At 40.0% G+C, this 24,847-nt stretch overlaps 1 long non-coding RNA gene across 1 annotated transcript; it reads right to left on the bottom strand.

Annotated features, from left to right (window-relative positions):
- Positions 1–965: 965 nt before the first annotated feature.
- Positions 966–24,288, bottom strand: LOC111095896. Its single transcript, XR_005358870.1, has 3 exons — positions 24,154–24,288; positions 9,663–9,767; positions 966–2,919 (listed from the first exon to the last, which is right to left on the bottom strand). It is a non-coding gene; the product is annotated as an uncharacterized LOC111095896 (long non-coding RNA).
- Between the last annotated feature and the right edge of the window lie 559 nt (positions 24,289–24,847).

Here is a 24,847-nt window from a genome sequence, read left to right as displayed (position 1 = left end):
TTACGTTCAATAAAAGAAGAATCGTTTGATTCTAGTATATCTATAAAATGCAATCTCATGTAGCTACTAAAAATCTAAAAATTTTTTCGGGGGGCACATGGGTGCCTCAGTGGTTGAGCATCAGCCTTGGGCTCAGGGTGTGATCCCAGGGTCCTGGGATCCAGTCCTGTATCTGGCTCCGCAGAGGGAGCCTGCTTCTCCCTCTGCCTATGTGTCTGCCTCTCCCTCCGTATCTCTCATGAATAAATAAAATATTTTTAAAAAAATTAAAAAAATTGTTTGATAATATGGGAAAGTGTTTGTGATAGGACATTAAGGGCAAACAGCAAAAGGACAATAATAGGTAATATTTATTCAGTATTCAGTAAGTGCCAGCCACTTACCCAGAGGGTTTTCAGTCTGTTGTATCAGTTACCAATCAAGAAACCTCTAAGTCGTCCGTACCAATATTGCCTCCAATATGTTACTGAGGAAACAGAGTCTGACAGCTGTTTTGCCCCACGTCCCACATATCAGTAAGTGACAGCCAGCTCTTGAATATGGGCCCATCTGATGTAAAGCTGTGTTCCCAACTGCCTCCCTCTCACCCACCTCAGGAGACTCTCTGAGCTACATTCTCTCAGCCATGTAAAAAAAGAAGAAGAAAGAAGAAAGAAAGAAAGAAAGAAAGAAAGAAAGAAAGAAAGAAAGAAAGAAAGAAAGAAAGAAAAAAGAAAGAAAGAGAAAGAAAGAAAGAAAGAAAGAAAGAAAGAAAGAAAGAAAGAGAAAAAAGAAAAGAAAAAAAAGTATGTTCACACTTAGAAAAAATCCTGGCTAAAAATACACCCAACACTTCATAGTGATTGTCTCTGAATGCTGGGGCTACAGATCACTTTCTTCAAATAGGCCTGTAATTTTAAATCATTCTGCCAATGAACGTTATTCAATAGTGAAGGAAAAAAAAATTTTAATGATAAAGGGAGGCCAGCTCTGTAACAGATTTGTACACCACAGCGGGGGTGGGGGGGAGGATAATAATTCAAAAGGCAGCGCTAAAAATGGAATTCCAAAGTGTTGCCTGGAAATTAGTGGGAGTTCAAAGGAGTTAAATAAAAGATGGAAAATGGGAGACATGCCATTGCTGGATCTTTAGGCTCTTCCAAAAGGTTTCTGTTTGTGGTTGTTGGTGTGTCTCTCTTTCTCTCTCTCTCTCTCTCTCTCTCTCTCTTGCTCGGCCCTCAACTTAACTTAGGAGCACTTACAGAATTACCAAGAAGTCAGAAGCCACTCAGAGGCTCCAAGCGCAAGTGTCTGCTGTGTTGTTGTTGATATTTTGTTTTAAGGACTTCACTGGCCTCACAGACGAAGGAGTTTAGCATCCGCAGGCCTCTCTCCTCCTCGTCAATTTTATTATTATTGTTAAATCAGGCAACACTTTGCGGAACAAACCTGACCCTGAAGAATGCTTGTTGGCGCACTGTCCGAGACGTCTAGCAGAAGTTTGTATGATTATCTTTATGAGTGAGTACAGTTTAGTCTGGTCCCTTCTGTGTTGAATAACACCACCACACCGAGTCCCTCCGGGGAAATAGGACCATAGGGTCTCACCTCCGACCGGGTGTTCATTGGCCCTTGTGGTCCACAGAGGTCCCAGAACATAGCTTCGCACACAGCAGCAGAACCACCGTGAGGTCATGGACAAATTCGTCATCCTTGTTATCACATTTCATTTTGCCAGTAGTGTCTCTGCAACATCTGGAGAAACGTTCCAGGGCTGTCATCTTCATTCATTCGGCATTCTGTTCCAGGGAGGCAAATTCGAACCCCTGAGGGTCAGAATTGAAATAATGCTCCAGAGCACGGTATGTTAATTATTTAAATGGGGAAGAATTATTTTCTCTGGATGGGAGGGCCTCCTTGAGGACCTCAATTTCCATTTTGGTCTCCACTTTTTAGAATATAAAAAAAAAAAAAAAAGGCCTGGAGAAGGAGGAGGAATGGGATCAGCCAAAAGAAGCTCAAGGCATTAGAGTCACCCAGACTTGACTTTGGATCCTGCTTGATCATTCACTGGACAAGATCTTTTTTTTTTTTCTTTTTTTTTTTTATTGGACAAGATCTTTGATAAGTGTTTAACTGCTTTGAGATGCATCTTCCAAGGGATCCAAATGTTGGTATTAAGGTTCAAAGCTAATGTGTCAACAGAAAGCCTGGTATGGTGCCTGGCACATAGTACGTGCTTAAGAAATATGCTCTCTCTTCCCATCTCGTTACTCAGAAGCACACCCACCAAATGCTGAGCTCCTCGGGATCTGAAGCACAGTATGTAGTTTCAGGCCATGGCTCTTTGTTCCTACTCATCAGGCCTGAGGGGGCTTCTTTGGGATGAAAAGCATTCCATTTCTAAAGATGAAAGAAAGCAGAACTTCCACTAATCCTTCCTCTTGCCCTCTGTGGAGTTCCATGCTGTGTCACGCCCTCAAGAATTAGGCTGTAAGCCCCCATTGGTGATGAGCATGGTCTATACACTGAGATGACCTCACGTGTCAGGACCACCATCCAGAGGCAGTGCCTCAGATGAGCCCAGACCCACTCTTCCCTTCTGCTCCTTGGCCATGTCCGTACAGGATCTGCTGTGGACTATCCATCCTTGTTGTCTATAACCAGCATGAGCCCAGTGTCACTCCCTCATCTCACAGTCTACAATATGCTTTAATGAACTTATCACAACTTTCTGATACTTTGTAACAGACTGGATATGCTAGGTGATGTTGAGGAAACAAGTAATCCTGAAATTCTCAGTGGTTTAAAGTAGCAGAGATTTGTTTCTTACTCATGCTATGTATTCATTGCAGATGGGCTAGGGGCTCTGTTCCAATATCTTTCTCACTCTGGGCCCCCTGATGATGCAGTGTCCACTCTATGGAACATTGCCCATATCTGTGAGAAAAGAAAATGAGACATTCATATTGGCCCTACATCTTACACTAGGAAAAGCACATATCATAGTTCCAATGACTAAAATAAGGCATGTAATCATGTTAGAATCTGGGGGGATGCAAACACACACCACCATCACATGTCTCAGAGAAGGGAAAAAAACCCCATACTTTCATACCACACCAATCACACACCTGTAAGATATGCATATCAGGTAATACCAGCCTCACTGTATAAAATGAATATAAGTCCATGAAAGAAAGAATTGGCAAACTGGACTTCATTAAAATTAAAAATTTCTTCTCTGCAAAAGATACTGTCAAAAGAACAAGACAAGCCACAGACTAGGAGAAAATATTTGCAAAAGACATAACTGGAAAACTACTACTATCCTAAATATGCAAAGAAATGTTAAAACTCAACACTAAGAAAATAAATAGCATGATCTCTAAAATGGGCCAAGAGCGGCTCGTTGGCACAGTCAATTAAGCATTCGAATCTTGGTTTTGGCTCAGATCATGATCTCAAGGTCATAAGATTGAGCCCTATGTCATGCTCCATGGTCAACACAGGGTCTGCTTGAGATTCTCACTCTTCCTCTGCCCCTCCCGTTCCTGTGCTCTCTCTCTCTCTCTCTGAAACAAATAAATCTTAAAAAAACAAATGCACTAGAGACCTTAATAGACACCCCGCCAAAGAAGATCTGTACAGATGGAAAATAAGCATATAAAAAGGTGTTGAACATCATAAGTCGCTAGGAAACTGCAAATTAAAACAACAGTGAGATGCCACTGCACCTATTAGGATGGCCAAAATTTAAAACACTGACAACATCAAATGCTGACAAGGACATGCAGCAGCAGGAACTCTCACTCACTGCTAGTACGAATGCAAAATGGAACACAGGTTTGCAGTTTCATATAAAAGTAAATGTACTCGTATCAGACAATCCCACATTCACTTTTCTTGGTGCTTACCCAAATGAGCTAAAAACTGATGTCAACACAAAAACTCGCACATGGATGTTTACAGAGGCTTTATTCAGACCTTCCAAAACTGATGTCCTTCCGTTGGTGAAGGGATAAACTAACTGTGGTCCATCCAGACAATAGAATATTATTCCGCATTCAGGGTTAAAAGGAAATGAGCTATCAAGCCATGAAAAAGACACAGAGGAAACTTCAAGGCATATGACTAAGTGAAAGAAGCCAGTCTGAAAAGGTTCATGTTGTGTGATTTCCAACTATATGACGTTCTCGGAAAGGCAAAATTATGGAGACAGGAAAATGATCAGCTCTTGCCAGGGAGAGAGAAGGATGATTAGGGCAGTGAATCTACTCTGTATGATATTATAATCATTAATACACTCCATTATAAATGTTTCCAATCCCATAGAACATACATCACCCAGAGTGAACCCTAAAGTAAACTGTGGACTTCGGATGATAATGATGTGCCAACACAGGTTCATCAGCTGTAACAGATATACTACTCTGGTGGGCAAGCTGGCAGTGTGGGAGGCTGTGCATGTGTGGGGGCAGGAGATCCATGGAAAATCTCTGTACCTTCCACTCCATTTTGCTGTGAAACTAAATCTGCTCCAAAAAAACAGCAAATCTATTTTTAAAAATGAATACATGTCTTGGAAGGTTAAGTGGCTTGGTTAAGGTCATGCAAAAGAGGACCTTGCACAGAGTTGATAATAAATATTTGTTGAATAAATGAGTGAGGGCACGTGTGAATTAGTAAAAAAACAGAATCAAAAATGGTTTGCAGGTACAGGTGGCCTGATTCTTGATATGAGGTTCTTTCTGTTTACATCACTGTACCACCCTGCTACTAGCAAGTATCTTCTACCCCCGGGGGAGGTTTCTGGGCTTTATTCCTCTGTGTTCGTTAAATAACTTGGATTCCTGGATTCTAGAATGGCAAATAGTAAGCAATTGCCCTTGTAATGAAACATAAGCAGGTGCACACACGCCCACAGATATAAAAAAATGATCAGCTTATCATTAGAGCAGCAACACCACAGGGCACTTAAAGGGAATAATAATCCCCACGGATTATTACTTATTATCAGAAAAGAAGCTGCAACAGTGATGTTGAAGTCCACAGAGAACATTTCACTGAAAATGCCTCTAGTACCAGGCAGAGCCAAAAGAATGAAAAATTCTCCATCTGTGAGAAGCAAAAACTGCACATAAGCCAAATACATCTGCTGAATGTTGAAAGTGACAATATGCAGCTCGGAGAGAGAATGCATTGAATCATTAAAAAAAATTCCTAAGAAACTTAACAAGTACATCTAGACACTGCTCAAGTATGTGCTCTGATGGCTCATGGAAACATCCTGGGGAAGTGATTCAAATGGCTGGGAAAGTGTGGCCTCCATGCTTGAATGATTCACCAGTTGAGGCCACGGTAAGAAGTCAAGGTAATGCTAATTGGGTGTTTCTTGGGATCAGATGAAATCCTATCAGTTGTGGCTCCGTGAAGGCATCACAGCATCCGTGTAATGGTGCGCAGAAACAAAAATGGACGATTTCCTTTCAAAATGCTTATTTTCTTTCAGTGGGTAATAATGCAGTGATGAGTACAAAGTTTTGAAAGACCAATGAGATAACCGGAACTCAAGTTGCTATCATGCAAGTACAGAGAAGGGGAAAAACAAAAAAGAAGGAATTTCAGTAACTGTTGGACCCACACCTTTGAGGGGTGGGGCATGTTTTAAGGATAAGAACTGTAAAGAAATCTGGATGTTACCTGGGCTGTTTGCTGTTTGGTGATGGTACAAGGGTAGTTCTTATGATGCTATTTCGAGTGTACAGTAGAATAGTAAAAAATAAATGTATATAGTTGGGAATCTAGGGTTGTCTTATGAGAGAAGGGAAGTAAAAATAGGAGAAATGTTGTTGGATTAAAATGATGTTAAGGACAGAATGTTTTTTGTCCCCCTCACACATGCGCACATTCATGTGTTAAAAGCCTAACCCCCAATGTGTTGGTATTTGAAGATTAGGCTTTCAGGAGCTAATTGAATTTAGATGAGGTGGTGAGGGTGGGCCCTTGTGATGGGATGAGTGTCTTTACAGGAAGAGGAAGAAAGAACAGAGCTTGCTCCTTCTCCACCATGTAAAGACACAGTGAGAAGACAGCCATCTGCAGCCCAGGATGAGGGTCCTCTTGATGTTACTGAATTGGCTGATACCTTGATCTTGGGTTTCTAACCCCCAGAACTCTGAGAAATAAATGTCTGTGGTATTTAGCCAGCAGTCTGTGGTATTTTTTGTTATGGCAGCCTGAGAAGACAAGGACAAATGAGGAGTATTTTTTTTTTTATTTTTAATTTATGAGAAACACAGAGAGAGAGAGAGAGAGAGGCAGAGACACAGGCAAAGGGAGAAGCAGGCTCCATGCAGGGAGCCCGACGTGGGACTCCATCCTGGGTCTCTAGGATCAGGCCCTGGGCTGAAGGTGGCGCTAAACCGCGGAGCCACCGGAGCTGCCAGAGGAGTATTAATATGAACTAGCTTTATCGTTGAAAAAGGTCTAGAATTGTAACCACCCTACAAGCAATGAGCACACCGTGTGATTGCCCAGATCTTGGTTTCTGAATTCTATTCCCCACTGAAAGGACTCAGGGAATCTTGGGGAAATGGTTCTTTCTAGGTCAAAGACAATGAAAGTACAAAATGGTGCTGGAACATTTTATCATTGTGTTGGAAAACAAGGAAATGCTGACATGTTGTGTCAAATGCTGACACAGGAGCCAACTTGAAGGGGCTTCCAATGGTCACATTTGGAGTCATTATAGCATCAAAAAGTAGTGATAATGGCTGCTAATATACTGAATTTCTTTTTAAAGATTTTAATTATTTATTCATGAGAGACACACACAGAGAGAAGCAGAGACATTGGCAGAGGGAGAAGCAGGCTCCCTGAGGCCACTCGATCCTAGGACCCCAGGATCATGACCTGAGCCAAAGGCAGATGCTCAACCACTGAGCCACCCAGGCGCCCCTATACTGAATTTTAAAAATTGATTTATGTATAATACAGTAAAAAAAAAGGGAAGGTGAGACTTCTCTCAGAAGAACATTAGGTAATAAGATTAGGACTCGTGGATTTTGAAAATGATGATTTTTGTCACCTCCAATGTAACTAACTGATTCAGGCCAGAATCAACAGAGACTACAGCCAGTCAAGTATAAAAGCTGGAGTAAATCTAAGACTTTATAATTCAAATAAATAAACTTTGATAAGACCTCAGGAAGTAGTAATCAGACTCCACTGAGTGAAATGTTGTGAGCGTATTCACATGGTCCCAAATTAACACACCCCAATGTTGTATGAGCTTGCTAGGACCACCATAACGCAGTATCACAGACTGGGAGGCTTGAATAACAGATTTTTATTTTCTCACTTTGGAGGTTACAAGTCCAAGATCAAGATGCTGGCAGAGTTGGTTTCTCCCGAAGCTTCTTTCCTTGGCTTGCAGATGGCCACCTTCTTGCTTCTTTTCACATAGCCTTCTCTCTATGTGTGTCTGTCCCTGGTGTCTCTATCTGCGTTCTATTCTCCTCTTCTTATAAGGATACTTCTTATACATCAAATTGGAGTACAGCCTATCCATATGACTTCATTTCACTTAATCACGTTTTTTACAACCCTACGGCAAATGCACTTACATCTTGATGTATTGGGGGTTAGAGCTTCAACATATGAATTTTGGGGGGACACATTTCAACCCAAAACAGATGTGTTCTTAAATACAATGGACAAGGGAATTACAATGGCCAAGTCTGGCAGCCATTATCTTACCTAAATGAGCAACCTCTGCATCACTGAGAGCACCTCTGTAGTATTCTTGACAAAATGTTTCACCTGAGTCTACTTATGAGGACATAGAAAAATCCAGATTATGAAAATTTCTACAAGACAACTGGCTGGTATTCTTCAAAAATAACATTATCATAAAACAGCAGGTGGACTTACCTAGACACACAGAAGCTAAAGAGACATGACAACCAAATTCTAAACCCTCGATCTTCCCAAAAAGAGGTATGAACAAGAATTTTGTGGTAACAGTATATTAGAGGATACTGTTGTTTCAATGCTAAATTTCTTGGGTGGGTAATGATGTGGCTTTGTATTTAGGGACAAATATCATGATGTCTACAATTTATTTTCAAACAGTTCCACAGTTGGGGGGGTCTATAATTAACAGTGAGTCTTTGTGAAAATTATATGATCTATTTACTTTAAAATTCTTAGAACCTTTCTGTGTATTGGAAGTTTTTCAAAATGTGAATTTAGGGCAGCCTGGGTGGCTCAGCGGTTTAGTGCCGCCTTCGGCCCAGGGCCTGATCCTGGAGACCCGCGGTTGAGTCCCACGTTGGGCTCCCTGCGTGGAGCTGCTTCTCCCTCTGCCTGTCTCTCTCTCTCTCTCTCTCTCTCTCTCTCTGTTTCTTATTAATAAATAAATAAAATCTTTTAAAAAAATGTGAATTTAGAGGTGATGGACAGATAGATACATAGTATCTACATCTTTTGGAGATAATTCTCTAGCATACAAAAATATACTGGTTCTGTTTCACACATGCATAATTTTCCATTGTGCATACATTATTTAACCTGTACTCCATTACTGAATATTCAGTTGAACATTTTTTTCACTATAAAAATGATGCAAAAATAATCCTGTTTATACAACTTTTTGGACATGTGCAAGTGTATCTTTAGGATAATACCTAGAAGAGGTATTGCTATGTTAAAGTTCTCTCTGGATGACTCTACATGGGCACTGAATTTCTAAGCAAAAGTTATTTTTTTTCAGTTCACTGGTCTTCTAAATCAACATAAAACAAGCTAATTAAAAAAGCAAGCGTTCTTAATTGATTTCTTTACCTTAATGGTTTAATTCAAGATTTGAATTATTCAACTTTAAATGCAAAACATCTAACATGGTGTGTTGTACAAAATAGATATAAGCATTCATCAAATGTGTTTGAGTGAATGAGTGAATGAATGAGTGGAAGCTTCTAGACACTAGAAGCATTAACTGTGGAATTATAAAATAAACACATCCTCCCTCCCCACATTCCAAAGAGGCTGTGAGAATCTTAATGGCATCTCACTATAACACACAAATTAGATGTCAAGACACATCTTCCATGGACCTCATCCAACTCACCAAAATGACTTCCTTAAAATGGACTCCCAAGACAGAATTATAGTGTAGCAGTTGGGAATTTAAAGTTTATAAAACTCTGTGAATTCTCTAGCTCCTTGCCTACTCCCTGCGGCTGCTTCTCCTCCGCCTCCCCACCCTGCTGATTTCTGATCCTCCGTCACTCTGCTCCATATCAGAGATATTCAGAGAGAATGGCAAATTTAGATCTTACTACAGCCTGAGCCCAGTGAAGATAGAAGATTAATAAACTTTGAGCCAAGTCACTTTATCCCTCAAAGGTTCTATTTTATCATCTGTAAATAAATAAATGAATAAATAAATAAATAAATAAATAGGTTGAAGCACTAAGATTTCATCTCACATTCTGTAGCTCCTTGGAAAAATTATGTTAACAATCACATTATGAATAGGAACAATAAAAACCTTGTAGGAAAAGGGAACAAAACTTGCAACAAAATTTCAACAAACACTATGTCGTCATGCAAATAAAATGAGACTAGATGCAGATCTTATACTTGTCACAAAAAAAAAATTAAAAATGGATACATACCTAATTAGAAAATTATAAAACTCCTAGAAGATGACATGGAACAAAAATCTAGAAGATCTTGGGGTCGGCGATGACTTTTCAGATACAACACCAACAATGTACAATCTGCAAAAGAAAAAATTAAGTAGCTAGATTTCCTTAAAATTAAAATTTCTGCTCTGTGAAAGACATTGGTAAGAGAATGAGAAGGCAAACCATAGACTGGGAGAAAATATTTGCAAAAGGCATATCTGAAAAAGGAGTGTTATCCAAAATATACAAAGAACTGTTAAAACTCAACAATAAGAAAATAAACATCATGATTAAAATGTGAGTCAAAAAACTTAACAAACACCTTATCAAAAAAAAAAAAGATATAGATGGAAAATAAGCATATGAAAAGGTACTCAACATCTTATGTAATCAGGAAATTGCAAAGTAAAACAACAATGAGATATTAGGCACATCTATTTGAATGACCACAATCTGGGTCACTTACAACACCTACTGCTGCAAAGACATGAAGAAACAGGAAGTTTCATTCATTGCTGGTGGGAATGCAGAATGGTACAGTCACTTTGGAAACATGTCAGCAGTTTCTCACAAAACTAAATAGACTCTTACCATTTGATCCAGCAATCACATTCCTTGATATTTACCCAAATGAGCTGAAAACTTATGTCAACACAAAAACCTGCATGTAGATGCTTTTAGCAACTTTATTAATAATTTCCCAAACTTGGAAGCAACCAAGATCTTCTTCAGTAGGGGAATGGATAAATTACTTATGGTACATCCAGACAATGGAATACTACTCAAAATGAAAAAAAGAAATGAGCTCTCAAATCATAAAAGGCAATAGAAGAAACCTCAATGTGTATAAGCAGGTGAAAAAGCCAGTCAGAAAAATACTATACGAGGGATGCCTGGGTGGCTCAGTGGTTGAGCATCTGCCTTTGGCTCAGGTCATGATCCCAGGATCCTGGGATCAAGTACCATATTGGGCTCCCTGCAGGGAGCCTACTTCTCCCTCTGCCTGTGTCTCTGCCTCTCTGTCTGTGTCTCTCATGAATAAATAAATAAATAAATCCAAAGAAAGAAAAATCCTATACGATACTGTATGGGTTACTGGAAAAACTCTGGAGAAAGTAAAAACATCAGGGTTCAGGGGAATGGGAGGGATGAATCAACAAGAGTACAAAGGATTTTTAGGGCAGTGAAACTATGTGTATGGTACTATAATGATAGCTACAAGGCATTAAACATTTGTTAAAACCCACAGAATGTGTATAATACCAAGAGTGAATCCTAATGTAAACTGTAGGCTTTGGGTGGTAATGATGTGTCCATGTAGGTTTATCAATAGTAACAAAGATACCTCTCGGGTAGAAGATGTTGGTGGTGGGGAAGACTGTGTATATGTGTGGCCAGGGATTATGTGAGAAGGCTCTGTACTTTCCACTCAATTTTGCCTTGAACTTAAAAAGTTCTTAAAAATAGCCTATTATTTAAAAGAAATCTCATAGGGCAAATGTTAATGAAAATAATGGCAAGTTGAGCATTTAGCTTTCTTCCACAATTTTATGAAGGTAAAGTATAGCTCTATAGTGTATTGCTGCTTCCTCAAACTCTTCTTGAGGCTGGATCTGGGAGTTAGACCTAAACTACTTCAACACTTTTGAGTCACTCAGATTATTTGAAGTTTGTCCTGGTGAGCCATCACTTTGATGACAAGGCCACCACCACACAGACACTGATGACACAGAATCAAGATGGCAGGTTACCAAGAGAATGTAGCCAAGGGGCTCAGTAACAGTTCCAGCAAAAACTAATGTCTTACTGTTTTTATCTTATATAAAATGTATAGATTCAATAGATGTTAAATGGGATTATTTTAAAATGGTATTCTTTTGTTGGGTTTTAGAATTAAATGTTGAGTCTCTGATTAATTAAATCTAAGTAATTAATCAAATTTCATAATACTGAAATGTAGTGGGAGGTGAGGAGTAGGGAATTCTGAAATAATTTTTAAGCAAAAAAAAAAAAAAAAGACTTAAAGTACCATGCTACAATAGACTTGGAACAATCTTTTTTTTTTTTTCTTAAGATTTTATTTATTCATTCATGAGAGACACAGAGAGAGAGGCAGAGACATAGGCAGAGGGAGAAGCAGGCTCTCTGCAGGGAGCCGGATGCAGGACTCAATCCCAGGACCCTGGGATCTCGACCTGAGCCAATGGCAGATGCTCAACCACGAGTCACCCAGGCACTCCAACTTGGAACAATCTTGATGAAATTTAGAAATTCAAGGTTGTAATACTGAATTTTATACATTACAAAATAGTCTTTCAGAGTTAAGCCAACAATGAAATCTCACAGAAGCGAAAAATAGAAATGGCAGTCTTAAAATTCTACTGAACATAGGAAACACTGGTCCCCAAAGTTTGGCTTCCTCTTGACTTAACTGTCAATTGGTTAAAAAGCAATCAGATACCCACAGAAGTTTTGTTCTTCCACTTAATTACATTTCCTTGGTCGTGAAAATGTGCGGTCATCATAAGCTCTTGACTCATGTGAAGCTTCCTAATTTCCTCCCTGCCAGGGCTCTGAGTCATGGCAAACCACTTGAGCTAGCGTTTCCAGTGATTCGCTATTCATGTTCATTAAATGCTCAGACAACGTCACAAGAATCTGTGGACATTGAATTGTATTAAATAAAAGAAGAAAAGCTTTTATATCCTTTGGTAAGAATTCTAAAGTTTTCTTCATCTCGGCCATACACATTTCCTTTTAGGTTTAGTTTTAATAACAGCGATAGCTAACAGTTACATACTGTTCTCAGCACTTTGCATGTATTAACTCATTTAATTTCATAGTTTTTGCACACAGGAAGCACTTCAAAAACATTAGTGCTATTATCATTTTTATTAACACTCGTGTATCTCCTCAACAGCTATCACATGCCTTTGATTTGGATATATTCAAATTATCTACTTTTAAGAGGTGTCATGTTGATTGATTCTCTTGGGTTTTCTGGGTGTCCAATATTCAAAGAGCAATTTTGCTAAGTGTCTCCTCATCATTTTGTTTTTGTGTCTAATTGTATTTTCCTTCAGCCTCTGGAGCAATGTTAAACTAAAGGGAGCAAGATGAAAGATTTCATTTCTGTTCCTGACCTTAATCCCCATGAAAAAGGGTATTCTTCTATAATTTCTCCTTTAGGCATTTGGCTGGATTTGAACAGGGGATGGGGGTGGATATAAAATAGTAAGAAAGTATCCCTCTACTACTCTCTTACCAAGGATCCTTCATTAAAAATGTACAGTCCTCTTATCAAATATATTTTAGCCATTAATCATTCTGATAATATGCTTTCCCCCTCTGACCAGTTAAAATGCTAATTCAATGGCAATAAATTCTCTAGAATGGATCCCATCCTCATTTTCCCAGAATGAAATGGAATTAACAGGGGATTCTATGACATTATTGGTAAATTATATTTGTTAATAACATGCTATGAAAAGTTCTGCCCGAATGTAATTGATACTGTTCCCAGAGTTGTCATTTATTGTGCATGTGTGTGTGTGTTTACCATGTTACAATGGCTTTGAGAAATATTTGAAAACTATTTTTTTCCCTGTTCTCTACACTCTGAAATGATAACAGTATTGGATCTTTCTACTCATTGAAAGGTACAGAGAATTTCCTTGTGAAACTATCTGGATTTGATCCTTCTTGTGAACATAGATCTTGAAAACCTTTTTCAATTTTGTCCATGATTATTGGTTCTATTTGGATTTTCTCTCTTCCAGGGTCAATTTTGGTTGTTTCTATATTCTCTCGGGGCAGAGAATCATTATTTATATCAGGTTTTCAAACGTTGCCTGGAGTTTAAAAATGCATCCTCTTAGGTTTCATTAACAACACATTTATATTTGTTTCACTTGTCTCATTTCTAAATTTGCATATTTGTCCTTGCTCCTTTTTAACTTAATTAGTATAGATTTATCTGTTTAATTGTTTAACTGCCTATCACATACTGGTTTTATTTACTAGACCCAATTTTTTTTTCCCACTCCATGATTTGAATGCCAAATTCTCATTTTACTTTTTATGATGTATTTAAGACTGTGAATGTCCCCTTTATCCATAATAGTATTTTCTTCCCTGGTTTTTCATGGTTATTTAAGAAAATTTGCAATTTTGCTTTGAATTTTCTCATTGATCCAAAAGTATCTTAAGACTTTTTCTTTTCTTTTTTTCTCTTTTACCACTAAGTACTTGGGATTTTTGTTTGCTTGACTCTATTTTGCAATTTTATGCTTTATTACAATGTAGATGAGAGAATGAGGTCTGTATTATTTCTACTTATTCGAATTTATTGTGTTTTTTTAAATGTCCTAGTATATCATCATGGCACTTTGAAAAAATGCCTATTTTCTGTTTCATCAGGATCTGGAGTTTGTTCTACATTTATTAGATTATCCTTGTTACATTAGTTAGATTCACTATATGCTTACTCCTTTCTGTTTATAGCTATGTCATGTGTTGAAAGGCATGAGGGAAAGTTGCATGTCACCCTGTGTGTTTCTGCCTAATGTTCCCTCTCTTTATTCAGGGGTTGCTTTATGTGTATCGATCCTATGGACTGAATTTGTGACAGTTACCATTATAAAGTACCATTCTCTTGGTTTTTTTTTTGTTTTTTTTTTTGTTTTTAAGCTTTCTTACTTTACTTTCTATTTTGCTTTTAACTCACCATTGGCTTTTTTTTTTTTTTTTTTAAATATCTTTTGCTTTCTGGTCTCTGTTTCTTCTCTAAAAACAACAACAACAACAACAACAACAGATTCTTTCTTTCGGATAAATTTTAAGGTTTATACTCTTTTTTTCCCCCTAGTTCCTATAGGGGTTATAACTTTAGATAGTAAACATAAGTTTCAGTGTATTTCCCTTAAATTACCGTATTAGACATGCTCCTCGAAGAGAGAAAGATCAAGAATCATTTAAATACTGAAGATCACTCTACCTACTTTCTATTCAATGATCATATGCCCCAGGAGCATGTCGTGGGAGGGCACAGTCTGCTGACCCCATCATGCTAGATTGGCAGCTAGTATTTTTGGATATTCATTCCTTATGTACATGGGTCCAAAAAACAGGCAAACCAGGGTTTGTTTCTGGGGCCTAAGAAAGAAAAAGCCATATTTTAAGGCAGGTAAGAAAGTTTGCTGAGGTGAACTTGCAGGAAGACAACAGATTGTCAACGAGGCACCTTCTGTACAGATTTCCAAGCTAATCTTGATTATGGCACTTACGTTGGACATGTGTATGCTTCTTCCAAGTCTGTTTGCCATTCTCTTGGTAATAGCCTTAGATTTCATTATGAACCCACTCCTCACCAGCACAGCCCAGGTATAGGGAGAGTTGTCTCCAGTTCCAGGAGGAGGGCCTGTGACTCACACCTAAATCAACCAACTTTACATTCACCATGAGAAATGGCACATATGACCCAATTTATGCCAATGAGATACAAGGGGTGGGGGTGGGTGGGTTCTGAGAGCTTCTAGGAAAAAAACAAACAAACAAAAATAGTTCTTCACTTTTTTGAAAGACCTGAAGGCAATGACGTTCTCTCTAGATCCTTGGCTGAGAAAGCATATTATCTCAGATGTTGTTGACAGACATTTTGCAGCCATGCCTGGCAGTCTCCTACCCAGCACAGAGCTGATGTCAAGGAATAAAAGGCAAAGGAAGCAAAAATACCAATCCCTGAGCATATAGTTGAGCCCCTGAGTCAACCAGTCACAACTATGCTCACAAAGTGTCACCCTGTAGTTGTGTGAGTCAACACGTCTCATTTATTGGTGAAGTCAGATTGAAACGGTCTTGATGTTCTGTATCCAAATGCACCCTCAGACAATGGCTTAGACTTTTCCTGACCTGGGAGCCCAAGCCAGTCACAAGCTATGACTCCCCTCTGAGGCTCACTCTTCAATCATCAACTTTAATAGAGCAGCATCTAATAGCTGCTTGCTGTGCAAGTTAAGAAAATTAGTTCACTTGTTATCTCCACAGCTCATTCCTCCTCCTCCAAATTTATGTCAGAATACCTGAGACTTTTAACATATTACATATACATACACATTTACATATGCATATTGACAGTGTATTCAAGGTGAATGGTATTTATATTTTTTTCTGAAATCATAATTCCGACTTTTTACCCCCTTGGATCTATACTTTAAAATAGAATGGACGTTCATATAGTGCTTTCAGAGTCCAAAAGTTTACAAGTTTTCCTTTTTTTCCCCATCGACTTAGCACTTAAGTGGCTAAATTTCCTCATAAAATAGATGGTTCAAAATTATTTGTATTGAGGTTGCCAGACTTAGCCAACAAAATTACAAAGCTCCAAGAGGAATATGGATTTTAGATAAACAATGAATAATTCTTTTCATGTAAGCATATAGTATGCAATATGTGAGACACACTTATCTTAAAATATTATTCATTGTTTATCTGAAATTCACATTTTACTGGGAATCCTATATTTTATCTAAAAACCTCCTCTCATGTGAATTATATTCTCTGAGTCCTTGATTATGTGAACATGCCAGACTGTTGCCTTTTATATCTGAATGACAATTTAGCCGAGCTTAAGAATAGGAATGGATTTTTTATATCAACCTTTTGCATGCTGCATTTCTTATGTGGGTATAAGGGGTGGGGACACTCACAGTATTTGTACATGGCTGCCACTGTGGCTTCTGTTCATGCTATTCATCTTTATGGTAGGAAGCTCTGTGTAGACTTTCTATAATGTGGAAATGTCCTTTATCATTCCTTAGTTGGTGGTGGAGAGAAGAGAAGCAGAGGGAGGATTATCTGGTGCCATCAACATTTATAATAGGTAAATTTTGTCTCCATTACTTTGTATTATAAAGTTGTAAAAAAAAGAAAAAAAAGTCCTGTGCTAATATTTCCCCCATCTAGCTTTGGAAATATCCCGTGTCTTTGCCCTTATGTCTGGGAATTTTGTCCTAACTTAGAAATTGCCATCATGTGTTCATTTCTGCTGGAGTCCATTGTAGACATATCCTCTCCCAGGTCACTGCCTCTTCTCTAAACCAAAGCCACTTCCACTTCCCTACCAGCCAGGTGGTATGTCCAGTGGTGATAGGTACCATTAATGAGCACTTCAACACAGAGGAGACTGTGGGTCTCACCCGTGCATACTTGCTTTATTTGCTTTATTCCTCATTCTTTCATCTTTCAATTCTGATGCATGTCAGTTTATTGTTAGAGATAATTAGCTCTGTAGGATGTGCCTGCTTTTTTCCCATCTAGGTGAAAACAACTCAGCAAATTCTAGCAGTTTTCTCTGAGTGAGTTTTTTTTTCCAGTCTCTCTTAACTTGGAAGTTAAGCAATGCTGGTTGGGGAGAACCTCCATTCCAAAGTGACCACTATGTTTGTTGTTTCATGTTAGTTCACTGGTTTAATTTTTTCACCTAGATTGCCTCTTCCTTCTCCTTAAGTCACTTCCCACGGTGTTGGACAGAATAGTGAGATTTTTTAAATCATCTTTCTTCTACCATCTTCTCTCCATATAGTTTTTGGTGTGGATAAGGTATTGATACTAATGTGTTGATTCCTTCTGTGGTCCATTCCTCTGGTTTCTAGATGATGCTCTAAGATTATGGGTGTTAGACTGTATTCACTCTTTAAGTACTACTAGCGTACCCTTCCTTTCTTTCTTTCCTTCCTTCCTTCCTCCTTCCCTTTCTTTCTGCCTACTTTCAAAAACTTCTATTTTGTTCCTTCAGTTGGATTGGTGGAGGAAAGTTTGTAAACATTGTTCTTAAGCAACCGTCTCTTCCTAGTGGTTGCTAGAATTCATTTAAAGGAAGCCACTCAAGGAACTCCGACCTATTTAGATCACTTCCTGTAAATAGAGAAATTCTTAGGAACTAATTAAGTCAGAGTAAATATGTAATGAATATATATTAAGTCACTGAAGGGTGAAGAAATCATTCCACGGGGGAGGGAAGTATGTGAAAAATCAAGGACACTTTGCGGAAGCTACTAGAGAAGATGACCAAGAACGTTACCATCAGTGAATTGCTGATGGGAAAGAATAGTAGTAAATGAAGCAAGCTTTGCTGGCCTCCAAGATGAGATTCAAATTAAGGCTGCAAGTATTTCAGTGCTGTGTGACCTTGGGAAAGTCCCTTAGCGTCTCTAAGTGGGAATTCTAACAAATGCCCCCATAATAGCCTTTTTAGGGTCAAATGAGATAATACAGGCCTGGACCCTCAAGTTCCTGACACAGAGAGCCCAACAGATGTCAGAGAACTATTACTCCCATCATCATTTTGTCTTTGAAAAGACAAAAAGAAGAGACAAATGTTGCAGATTGTGTTATCTCTGTTCTTCTATTCTGAAATATTTGTTCACGTTCTCCACACTTGTCCAGTGTGTAAACTGTGTCAGCCAGATTTTAACCTTGCATCTTCATCCTCTATCCTGCCCACCACAGGGCCCTGTGCTTACATGTAAAGGATACTCTTTGATTTCACCTATGGAGTCAATCAACTAATGGATTTAGGATTATAAGGAACAAAAGAGGAGGCATTTTATCCAGGCCTTAATGGATAAAATTGAACTGAGGTTGCATAGTTGCATTAGGTGCATTACTTCTGCATAGAAGTAGTTGCATTACTTCTGCAACCAGGGAGAAATGACCATTGGCATGGATTGTAAGTGCAGAGAGAATCACGGCACTTGAAATAGCTGGACAGTTTAGATGGGAACTACAGCCACAATGTCAGACCTCCCTCAGGGCATTTAGACTGGGGATGATCAACATGCAAAAGTTTACAAACAATTCCCACAAAACAAGGAGTCCTGGTCTAATATCCAGAGCTGGGCAGGGCAAGGGAGTGCAAGAATCAAAAGTTAACATAATTCTTGGAAAACAGAGCAAGGAAAGGGGAGGGTATGTTAAAGCAACCAGCACAACCAAAGCAGAAACTGATGTTAATGCTATCGACAACAATAATAACAGAAATAATAGTAGCAAGCATTTCCGGAGCACTTACTATATATCAGATATTATTCTGAGATACAGACCGATGACAGATTCATTTAATCCTTATAAAAATCCCACAAAGAAGGTGAAATTAGACAGAGATAAGGAAAAGTAAGACACAAGAAGAAGCTATGTGCCCAAGTCACACATCTAATGGCCAAATAATATTGGGATCATGTTAGTCCTCTTTGGAAGGTGGATTAGTAATAAAGTCTTACACCTTCACACAGGGAAAGGTGACTGGCAGCTGGTGGTCCAAGCTGACTCTGGGTGAAAGAAATTTTTTTTTAAATTTTTAAAAAGATTTTATTTATTCACTTGAAAGAGAGAGACCATGAGACAGGGGAGAGACAAGCATACTCCCTGCTGGGCAAGGAGCCCAATGTGGGTCTCAATCCCAGGACTCCAGGATCATGACCTGAGCAGATGCTTAACTGACTAAGCCACCCAGGTGCCCCAGAGAAAAAATTTTCTAGTGCGGGTTTTAACTGTACTCTTGGCTTTAGAGTATGCTATGTCTCTTGCATCTTCCCACAATATACTTAGGAAAAGATGTATCATATTGCACTGGTCGAGAGCCACTGAAAAGAAAATCACAGGTCCAACATGGAGTTCCTTATGTTAAAGGCCTTGTATCAGCAAACCAAAACTTAATACCTAACCTAAACTGCAGTCCCAGCCTCCCCAGGGAATGCAATCTTTAACCAGTCAACATAGAATTCCCTGGTCAACACTAGGAAATTCACTGATAGACCCCTTCGGTTCCCCTTACGAGGGCAAGTTTGCCTAAAACAAGGTAATAACTTCCTTTTTCTTCTGCTCCCCATCTGCTTTTAAAAACATTTCCTTTTGTGCTGCTCCATGGAGCTCCTTTCTCTTTGCTAGATGGGATGTGGCCCGATTCGTGATTCATTCAAAAAAGCCAATTCAATCTTTTACATCACTCAGTTGAATTTTTGTTACTGAACAAAGCCTAACCCCTCAAAGCTAGAATGCCCAGTTTGGATTCTGCTTCTTCCTCTGACTAGTGGTGTGACTGGCCCCTCTTCAGTTACTTAATATTAAGGAGTGTTTCTTCCATCCACCCTCCAGTGTAAAGCCAGGAAGCTGGAGATCTCCACTGGCAATGCCTGGCTTGCACACCCCATTTCCATCCCTTGGCACTATCTCTATTGACACTGCCCTGGTCCAAGCACTGCACCTGAGGGTTGACCTTGGGAAAGCTAGTCTCTCTATGCCTCTGTGTCTTCACCTGCAAAATGGGTATAATGCCTACCTCCTAGGGCTATGTGAGGATTTAACATGTTCATGCTGCAAAGAATGTGGAACAGTACCTGGCACACGGTAAGAGTCAAAAAAATATTAGCCTCAAGGACCTTCCAAAGGTTTCCCTCCTTTCACTCTGCTTTCTGCTCTTATCTATTTTCTGCACTGAAATCAGGATGATCCCTTGTAATAGCAGTTTTGACTGCATGCCTGCTTTACTTAAAACCTTTGCTCAACTTCTCTATTCGCTCAGGGGATAAAAATCCCTGCCCAGTGAAGCCCTGCTCTCTCTCCAGGTCATCCTCCACTATGCTCCACCTTGTTCCCAACTCATTGCCCACTCTGACCTCCTGTCAGTTCTTGGAATGCCCACGTTTCTTCCCAGCACATCCTTTGCATACAGTGGTCCCTCCATCTGTAATATTTTCCCACTCCCTCTCCCACTCCTCTGCCCCAGGGCTAACCCGCCCATCCTCCTGATTCCTGTTCACTTCTTGGAGAGGCTCCCTCTGATGCCTACCCTCCCCACTCCAGGCTAGGTCAATCTCTTTTGTCCACACACAATCTTAGGACCTCATTCTGCACTTACCTCATTAATTAGGGGATTAATGTTTAAATACTGGTCTCTTCCATTAGACTGGAGCCATCACATGGGGGGGAAACACACATGTATGTTTAATATGAGTTTTCTTATAACCCAAGTGAGGAGCTCCACAAAGCTCCACTTCTTCCCCTTGCTACGCAACCCTCAGGTCAACCTTTCTCTGAAAAACAACTCCTTATTCTAATCCCCACTGTGAGACCTTCTAGAAATACCACCCCATGTCCACCCTGGTTTGGTGGTACCCCAAAAGTCATGGCCTGTTCTTCAATGGTACATTTCTCCAAGTCTGAGTTACGTAAGCTCAAAAGTGCTCCGAGGGGGTGAGAACAGGAAATTCCACATCCATGTCCCACAGAATAGTCTGTCTCTGTGTGGGGGAGGGGAATAGGCAGGGTTGAAGGGAACTTAGAAGGAACATTTTGAGATGGAGGGAGAACTCCAGGCTTTTTATCTTATAGACTTTAACCCTCCTAATCTTCCAGAAGATAACTGCTTAATCTCTCTCTCTCTCTCTCTCTCTCTCTCAAAACACACACACACACACACACACACACACATGCCCCATCACCAACACCATCACCATCACCAGGACCCTCAGATACAGTCTTCTAAACCAGAAATCACACACTGGAAGCCCCAGACAGGGCCAAATCCAAGCATAGAGTTTGGCATACAAAAATTATAAAATTTTACATAAAGACCCATATTTTGAGCATATGTGGGAAAAAAAGAAGTAAGATTTCCATTGGCTGGAGCTGAATAATGGTGGTCCCTTTGGATGAGTCAGGCTCTCCCTGGCCTGCTAGTGAGTATGATCTGCAAGCAGCTCACAGCACTCACTCCCTTTACTTGCCTGACCCTTAGTAGTGGCTGATATTTCCAGCACTAGTCAACTCTAAAGGTGGGAGAGATGTAATTTCCTATCTGTTTCTCAGTTTTCAAGGCTGTATCCAATCTTTCCATTTTGCAATGTCTTTTATCCATCCTCTTCCTCACTCCCTCTCACACTGTATCCCTGAGAACTTGCAGGGAATAAGAAATGGTCCATTCCTGAGTCATCCATCTCTTAATAGCAGCCCCCTTAGCTTTAGAAAATGTGGCTGGAACTTTAAAATTTACTGATTACAAGGGCCAAACTAAATTCTAAAATTAGGTCCACCCTCTTCCCTGAGATGATTCTGGTTACACAACAGAGCACAGACTGGTGGGGAATTATGGGCAGCTGGAAGAGGAAGAATTAGTGAGGCTGATGTTATCAGGCAAGTAGGGAGCTGAGGGTCTGAACTCCACCAGTGACCACAGAAAGAGGAGGAGGTACAGATGCTATGGATTCACCATCAAAATATCCAGCATGCCGTCATTTCTCTAGGAAGATGACACACTGATTTACTATCATTGCACTCTGTAATTACATTGTCCAACCCCTCCCCGCCCAGAAGATTCCAATGATTGTCTCTTCTCTCATTTCTTGGACTCAAACAAATGTTTATAAAATCTGTGTGTCTATAATATAATAAAAACATTTACAGACTCCAATTAAAATTATGCACAGGATCTAGCTATTAGGAGGAAAAATAAATCCTACCAAAATGTCTGACAGTAATTTTGATTTTGGTCCCATTCTCCTTGATGGAACACACTCAGTATGTATGTAAGGCCACTTGCAAAACACCACCATGGACATTATTTTGTCCTGCAAATGAAATAGGCATGGTGTGGATGTAGTGAGCACTTAATATTTGTTGAGGGAAAGAAAGAAAGGGAGGGAGGGAGAGAGGGGGGAAGGATAGGAAGGAGGGAGGAAGGGAGGAAGAGAGGGAAGGAAGGGAAGGGAGGAAAGGGAGGGAAGGAAGGAAGAAAGGAGGGAGGGAGGAAAGAAAGGGAGGAAGGAAGGAAAGAAGGAAGGAAGGAAGGAAGGAAGGAAGGAAGGAAGGAAGGAAGGAAGGAAGGAAGGAAGGGAAGGGAGGAAAGGGAGGGAAGGAAGGAAGAAAGGAGGGAGGGAGGAAAGAAAGGGAGGAAGGAAGGAATGAAGGAAGGAAGGAAGGAAGGGAAGGGAGGGAAGGGAGGGAAGGAAGGAAGAAAGGGAAGGAAGGAAGAAAGGAGGAGAGAATTAACACATAGAAGTCCTGCAGTTCTAAGTCTTCCTACAGAAGTGATAATTTTGAAAGCCAGTCTTGGTTGAGAAATAGAGATTACCAACTGCCAAAGTTCCTCTGACCTATTAAGAGCAGAGTTCAAATATCAAGTTTTATTGTAGTTTCCAAGCAGATAAAACCCAATACCCCAAACAAGTGGCCCATGAATGACTCAGGAGGAAGTGAAGAATGAATCTGGGTACAGGAGGAAGAGCTATGAAGGGAAGAAGAAGAGTAGAAGGAATAAGAATTCAGGGGCATGAGCCCGATTACTACCTTGAGTTCAAAATCCTTTGAGAACATCAATAGGTTAAAAAAAAGGTCAAGGTTATCCCATTCCATGGCAGCTTGTTCCTCACTTCTCTGGCCACACACTGGGACCATTTTAAGCACTCTTTCAAATGCCTCAGGTTTGACTGGGTGCCATATCAATGTGGAGCCTATGAGCTAAGGTAGGCATCTACACAAATGGGTTGCAGGTCGACTCTGAGTTGTCCATACTTGATATACTGGTGTGGAGAGCATTAGAGGTCCTATAAGTCCCAATGGTAGGTACAGAGAGGCTGAAAGTTTCAAGAGATCAGCAGAGGGGTCAGAATAGAAGTCAGAAACTATATGACCAAAGGGCAGCACCAGGATATCAGCAATACCCTAAGGGGCCAGATGGGATTGGACCTATGTGAGTGGCCCAGTGGGTGCCCAGGGAGCAGACACGTGGGTACCCAGGGAGCAGACCACATCATCAACCCAAGGCAGAGACCACTGTGAACCCAGACACAGTTATAGAACCAAAGCCTCTTGAAGCACTGCCATGAGGATGTATAAACTTCCCATTATACTTACAGATAAACTTGAGCAGAGAAGAGAAATGAGGATTGTAAGGAATCAGGCAGAGAAGCCCTGAAAGACTGGCATGTCCCAAGAAAGCCTCAACTTTAAGCTGAAAGAAGCTTCTCAAATGACCCAAACAACAGGAACTCCAGAAGCAGCCATGGGTACACCTAGACAACATGAGTTTGACCATATGCAATATAGATTATAAATGTTTGACCTCGCTATGAAAATATGAGTGGAATGATGATGAAATCAGTCCAGAAACAGAAAAAACGAAAAATTAATAAAGCACTATTTCCTTTTACCACCAATAAATGATCGGAAGGAATATGCAAAAAAAAAAAAAGCTTGAAAGATAGAAAGAAATGACCTTTTCTGTTCCTGTTCTTACCAATATGAGCTTAGCTCATTTATCCTCTTCACAGTCAATATAGTATTACGAAATGCGAATTACAATGGGGACACAGAAGCTCTTGGCCAGGAGCTTAAGGCTAAGGGGCAAGTCTGCCTATCACCCAGGGTCCCTATAGAAAACAGATGGATCCATAGGGAGTTTGAGTGGAAGACTGTGACCTCTTACCTTGGCCAAAAAGGGACAATGGGAAGGAACTGTGTGGAAGAGCCTACAGAGAGCTGGAGGCAAGGAGGAGGAGCTCCTATGGGGAACAGCACCTGCCCTCTCAATCCTCCTGCCCTCCAATCTCCTGCTGCTGCCTCCTATTGGCCAAATCCAGCTGATGTCAGAGGAGAGGGCAGCCCAGGTAACAATCCACTGGTATCAGTTTCCTGGGCACCAAGCAAAGCAGAGAAGTATGGAGAATGAATCGAGGCAGGGTGGGCAAATGGAAAGTAACCCTCACAGTCTGATATATGGAATTATAAGACATGGCTCACATCTTCAGCAGGGTTTCCGTATTTCCATGTGATTGTCCAAAACCAGAAAAGAACTGCAGCCCAAGAGCAGCACTTGGGTGGCCAGTCGAACACCTGAAAAGAATTTGCTTTTTTTTCAATTTTCCATAGAAATTAAGAAATTTCCATCATCTTCCCCAAGGCTGTGATGTCAGACTGTTTTAGTCTCAACTAAACTACTTCAAACATTGTCACGTATTTCTATAAACTTGAGCTATGGGAGTTCTGCTTTCATGGTTTCAATATACAATCTAGAGGCAAAGACTGTGTCTATATGTCAACGATGTTCTGGTCACAAGACTCACCACCACATGGCACAGAAGGCCCTGCCAGACGAAGCTGACCTCAGTTTGCAACGCCGG

Source organism: Canis lupus, chromosome 5, assembly GCF_011100685.1.
Source record: "Canis lupus familiaris isolate Mischka breed German Shepherd chromosome 5, alternate assembly UU_Cfam_GSD_1.0, whole genome shotgun sequence".
NCBI lineage: Eukaryota > Metazoa > Chordata > Mammalia > Carnivora > Canidae > Canis > Canis lupus.
The sequence above is the reverse complement of the archived record's forward strand: the minus strand, read 5'-3'. Positions and strand labels throughout refer to the sequence as shown.